Source organism: Lagopus muta, chromosome 9, assembly GCF_023343835.1.
Source record: "Lagopus muta isolate bLagMut1 chromosome 9, bLagMut1 primary, whole genome shotgun sequence".
NCBI lineage: Eukaryota > Metazoa > Chordata > Aves > Galliformes > Phasianidae > Lagopus > Lagopus muta.
Window position 1 is genome coordinate 11,158,221 of NC_064441.1, and position 6,072 is coordinate 11,164,292.

The 6,072-nt window shown below is 49.5% G+C and overlaps 1 protein-coding gene across 4 annotated transcripts in view; it reads right to left on the reverse strand.

The window, feature by feature from the left end:
* The window catches only part of ATP13A3 (ATPase 13A3), a 53,979-nt gene extending 51,983 nt beyond the window's left edge, over window positions 1-1,996 (reverse strand). The window contains exons 1-2 of one of the 4 annotated variants that reach the window (XM_048954499.1): window positions 1,917-1,996; window positions 610-659 (exon numbers count right to left, since the gene is read on the reverse strand). The gene's annotated coding sequence lies outside the window, so the exon portion shown is untranslated. The other 3 variants (XM_048954501.1, XM_048954500.1, XM_048954498.1) reach the window with 3 other exon arrangements.
* Window positions 1,997-6,072: the final 4,076 nt, after the last annotated feature.

The window sequence follows — 6,072 nt, forward strand, 5'->3', positions numbered from 1 at the left end:
AACAGCATGTATAGGAACTGTTGATCACGGCCTGAACCTCTGATTGACCACCTGAGCAACGAGTCAGCCATGGGAGCACAGGTGAAGGCAATTCACCTGTGCTACCAGAAGGGGTGGAGCCTGGCTGCACCTCTCCTAGATCTCATTTAAGTGTTAACTGCCACTGAGGAAGGATTTCTTTCTGGAGATCGCTTCTTGTGGAGTTTACAGCAAGACTGCAACACTGGTGAGCACTTCCATTTACTTTGATTATTTTCCACTGTGATAATCTTATTAGGTCTAACCTCTGTATACCTACTGATTGTACACAGCAGTACCCTTACTGCCACAACACACACCAAGACAAAAATCTCCTCATTGTACATGCAATCAAAGGTCCATTGCAGTTGCCTATGACAGCAATATGTGTGGACATGAGGTTCAGCACAACATGACTTGTAACATGCACTGTATTAAAATAACACCAAAAAGGCTCTTCATCCACAAGTTCAAGAAGTTCAGTGTTCAGCTGTGGAAACGTAGTACCTTACAACAGTCAGATTTATCTTAATGAAAAGCAGCAACTCCCCCAAATGTAGTGAAAACTGAGGGCAGAAAAACATAGCTAACCTGTCTGAAGAGCCAGTGTGTGGACAAATCTCATACAATGGCTGAGTCACCTGCAAATTGAGGAGAAAAAAAAAAGCAGTCAAGAGTAATGAACAAGCCATGCAAAATTTGATCTTAATTGCATTAGCAAAGAAAATACTACATGGCTCTAGTGAGGGCACACAGCAAAGAAAGCATTCTAAAGAATTCTAAACCCAGAACAAAATTCTAAAACCACCACACACAAGGAGAAAGCAGGCAGCAGGTACAGCCAACCAGGAGCAGTGACCACACAAAGCAGTCTGGATGTCAAGCAGCCCCTGTTGCTGGAGGATTTGCTATCTCAGCTGAGGGGAACAAGAGCCTCTTGAACTGCTGCAGGCGTGGAGCAGCCAACCACAACCCTGCAGGTAGCTGGTGCTTGTGCTGCCAGCACACGGCTGCCCAGCAGTCTTCCAGAATCAGAATGGCAGATATTAAAGTTCTGCGTCTTCACCTGAAGTATTTCAAGGAAATCCTACTGTTGTAAAGAAGGGAGTTGCGCTTTCCATAGTTAACATCGCGTTGGAACTGCTCTAAGTTCCAAAGCAAAGAGATCCTCATTTCAGCTGCCAACGTGACTGGAGGTAGCTGAAGCTGGAAGCGCTATGGCCAATTATGGAAAATACACAGCACAACGACGGGCCAGTAAACCACACCAAACTTAACTGAGCAGGAGAACACAAAGCCAACGTGTGCCTTTATCACAGCAAAGCAAGCCCCTGATATTTTCTGGAACCCTGCAATGCCTCCTGATCGATGCCACCGCTCTAAGAATCGCCCCATCACCGCTTCCAGCTCCGGCTCTCAACGCGGGTGGCAGTTTCCCAGAGGCTCAAGGACGCCGCGGCGGCTGTCAGGGGCCGCAGCCCAGGCCCAGCGGACGGAATCGCTCCGCTGACAGCAGCATGGCAGCGCCGCGGCCGCTCACACGCGGACGGGCCCACCTCGCGCGCCCGGCCGGGAACTTTCCCTCGACGCACGACCGCCGCAGCACCGATAAGCGAACCGCAGCCGCGCGGCTCGACAGGGCATCCTGTGCCGCCGGGTGGGCCGGGCGGCAGCCGGAGCCGAACACAGGTTCCCCCCGGGGCGGCCGCCGCCGGAAGGCCCCGCACGTGCCGCGGCCCCTCCCGCCGCAGAGGCGCGCGGCGGGCCCGTCATCGCCGGCAGCGGCCCCTGGGCTCCGCCGCGACCTCAGCGCCCGCTCCTCAGCCGCACCTGTCGGCGGAGAGGCCCCTCCGCACCTGCTGGGCCGCACCCGCCGCCACCTGCGCGGCCCCACTCACCGGCGGCGCCTCAGCTGAGCCCCATGCCGGCGGGCGGGCGCGGGACCGGCGCGGGACCGGCTCTCCCCCGCCCCACCCCCACCCCCGCCCGCTCGCCCGGCGCCGCGCGCGCGGCTGCCTCGCGAGGCGCGACCGGATCCGCCGCCAACCGGCTCCACGCGCCGGCCGCGCTGGGCGGGGGCAGGGAGGGGCACGGAAGTGACGTCGTCGCCGCCGGAAGAGAGGGGGGTGGTGTGGGCGGGGCTTCGCGGGATGGGCGGGGCACGGGGCGGGGCTTAGGTGGGGGAGGCTGGGGTTGGAAGGTGGGGGGGGGAGGGCCGCGTGCTGGGCCCGGGCGGTTCCGAGGCTGCGACCTTTTAGGGGTGTTGGCCCCTCAGGTACTGCTGAAACCTATGGGCAGCCGGGGCCGCATCAGGGACGTTGCGGCCTGAGCCTCACTGGAGTCTTCTTTGGGATGCTAGCTGCTTGAGTAGCGGGGTGGGTTCTGCGTGAGCTGGGCTGCGATGCTTTGGGGCTGGGCTGCAGTGCCTTTTTCCAGATATTTTTCCACAAAGGCAGCTGTTGCTGCAAGGATGTTATGGAGCAGTGAGATAGAGGGACGGGGAAGCGGCTCATGGAAACCTCCCTGTAAAAGGCAATTGTCCTTTGGCAAAGTGTTGGGAAACTGCAGCAGAAGCACCACCTGCAAAGGGCTGCGTTGGCTTGAGCACAGCCAAAATAAATGGCCACAAGTTGCCCAGGGCCTGCTGTCCACAGCCCAACAGGAGGGCAGAGGGCTAGGCAAAGGGCTAAAGCAGCATGGCTGACTTCTCCTGCTGTTAATTACTACCCTATCAGAGAATCCACCTTTCCAAGCGCTTTACTAGAAATTACTTCAAAATTTTCCAGGTAGCATATAAAGTTCACGTGGCTCCACTAAACATACCTCCAGGTAACTGACAGGTTCATTTTCCAGATCATAGAATCATTAAGGTTGGAAAAGATCTCTAAAATGATAAAGTCCAGCCATCTACCCACCCCACCACACCCATTAATCCACATCCCTCTGTACCACACCTCTGTGCTCCTTGAACACCTCCAGAGACAGTGACTCCACAGCCTCCCTGGACAGCCTGCGCCAGTGCACCACTGTGACTCTCCTGCCACACACCAACACTGTTTTGAAGAAGAAATGTTTCCTAATATCTGATCCAAAGCTTCCCTGGTGCAATTTGAGGCCATTAGTTCTCATCCTAAATGTGACGCCTTTCCTCCCGGGGAATGGGGTAGGACTGAGACCACAGCACAGGAATTCATGTTTCTGCTCTGTCTGCCCTGCAGATGAAGAACTTCAAGCAGAAGTACTGCCAGGCAAATGAAGCAATATTAATCTGGCACAACTTGCCACATTTTCACAGTGCAGGTTTCTGAAGACTTCCTGAGACACAGGCATCTATAGAATCATAGAATCACCAAGGTTGGAAAAGACCTTCAAGATCATCCAGTCCAACCGTTCACCTATTCCCAGTAGCTCCCACTAAACCATGTCCCTCAACACGACATCCAACCTTTCCTTGAACACCCCCAGGCTCGGTGACTCCACCACCTCCCTGGGCAGTCCATTCCAGTGCTTGACCACCCTTTCTGAAAAGTAATACTTCACATAAAGATTTTGAAGAGCACTGTAAGCCATTCAGGGGTCTGCAAGCCATAACAGAATTGTATTTACTTTCATATAATACTGTTTTCTTTCTGATAGTGCTCCTTCCTTCCAGATTAAGGGAACTGGTCAGTGTTAAGTCCTATCACTTGGAACTGCAGCAGGTGCAGGAAGGGTAACAGGCTGAGCTCACCATGGCCATTGCCCCAGCTGCACACTCACAGTTCTTCCTAGGCACCAGTTCCAGTAATCACACATCTCCAGGATGAGTCAGCCAGCAAGGTGAGCCAACAGGAAGCTGTGCCAACATAATGTAGAAAAGGAAGTTTTCTCTTGGCCCAATGAGTTGAAGTGATTCACCATGCAGGCTATGACTCCTGTATCAGGGAACAAGAGTAAAAGAAAAGGAGAAACAAATCTGCCCCTTCTGGAAGCCATGCACAGATCAGGTGTAATATTGAGCTTGCTTAAATCAGAATGATCCCCTTCCTCACCACAGTATGTGTTCTTACCAAAAAAACTTTTAAAACTGCCATTTTCTGTTACTGTGTTAACTCCACTAATGTCACAGTTTAATTATGTGTTGGCAGCATGCTTCATTAACTTCCTTACTGCTTTTGCCAAAGGTTGGGGTCAGATTAGCCATGTTTTGATAACTGCTTACCTGGGACACAGCAGGTACTGTTCCAGGATAAAGACTCAACAGTTATTCCCCTAGTTCTGTGTGCAAGCTTTCCAGCTCTAGTTTTAAAGATGGTTATTAACCAGTGTTTTTCATTCATTCTTGTTACATGTAGAAGAAGAAAAAGAAAATCCATTAAATATAGGTAAATCATTCTGTCCATTTTCCACATGAAGAAAAATTCACTGAATAATTTTTTTTTTATTTCTTTTTCCCCTCACTGGAGTGTTGCTGTCTGTGTCTGACAGCTAAATTACTACTCTGTTTTTCTTTCTGCCTTGTGGAAACACCACTGGGTGGAGATCTATCATATTGGCTATGTATATTTTCACTACATTTCCCTAATTAATTACCCCCCTTTCCAAACTGTTGATTTACCCATTGCTGTCAGCTTTCCCAATTTTCATCTACATGCACTTCTTCATTGTTGCCTATCCCTCCCCTTCTGAGCAGCGTGTTTTATTTTAAAACCAGAAAAATCTCCTTTCGTGACACTGAAATTGTGTCACAGAGTAACACATTTGTGAAGAACTCTGCCAGTTTCCATTCGGATTGCACTGAAGCATTTCCTCAGTCTTTCTTACCCATCATTTTTAGCAGTTTGGCACTTTTATAGCACTAAATGCCCAAACACATTGCCTGGTGGAACTCATCACTCAGTGCATGGGATGAGGCTGCAGTAACTTCCAGAGAGTGGCACACAGCGCAGTGCTGCCCTAAGCTTCTTGTTGGCTTTTCTGTATGTGCAGTTGGTTGCATTACCTTTATAACTTACCTTAAAACTATTGCACAGCTGTCACTGCATCTCAGCACACTCAGATCACTTCTTGAGTTGGTTGGCAAACAGTCCAAAAACTGCACTTCCTTCACAGACTGTGCAGTCTGTGCACTACATGGAAGATGCAATGGAGAGCACAGGGAAAGAGACAGCTACGTGGCAGTGTCCAGCACAGGCACATGAAAGCAGGAGGGCTGAAATAGGCATTGTTCTGCCTGGCTTTTGAAAGAAAAGCGGAGGCAACTTGTGTAAATGGGAGCAACAGACATCCAAATGTACCCATGCACAACTGTGGTGAGGAAAAGATACCTTTTGGACTAAGTTCTGCCTGGTGGAAGAGTTCATCGTGAATATTATGAAGTTACTGCTGTTAATCAGAAACTCTTATTCTGTCATTCCCTGTTAAATAAGAGAAACAAGGTTTGCTTTGATACACACATATACGTTCACCAAAATTATTTTAGTCATTTTCCATTAAAGATTAACTTCTCACAGTATTTTTCAACCCATTGCATATTCCAGCATATTATCCTTATCTACCCTCAAAGCTTTCCCTTGCACCTAATTGCTTTTCTTTTTCAGTCTCCAGCAAATTTGAACATGTTTATTGCTTCACAAGCCTCAAACCACGCAAGCTTTTATTAATTCAAAAAATTAATTTTGTGGTTGGCATGTTCCCTCCACCCATCTCCTTAAGCTGTTCCAGCTGCTTTTCAGTTCTCTTGGCACGGCTCTGGTTTGTAGCACAGGAGATGACTGGCAGCCCTGGCACTCCGACAGCATTGCTAGCTATGCCTTTTCTAGGAAAGGGACAGGTCACAAGATGTAATGAATCATGTCTTATCAACAAATCCCTCTGTTCAGTTCTTTTAAAGCATCAGGTCTTCAACCTGGTTAGAAATAATAAATAAATAGAAATAGCAGTTTTTCCTCCATTCGATTCTCCTTTGTGAGATTTGTTAACAAGGAGACGAGCCAGGGCACACACTCCAGCTCTGTCACTGCTTTTGGAAACGTTACAGCCATTTACAGCCAGCGTAATTAAAAATTGTGGGAA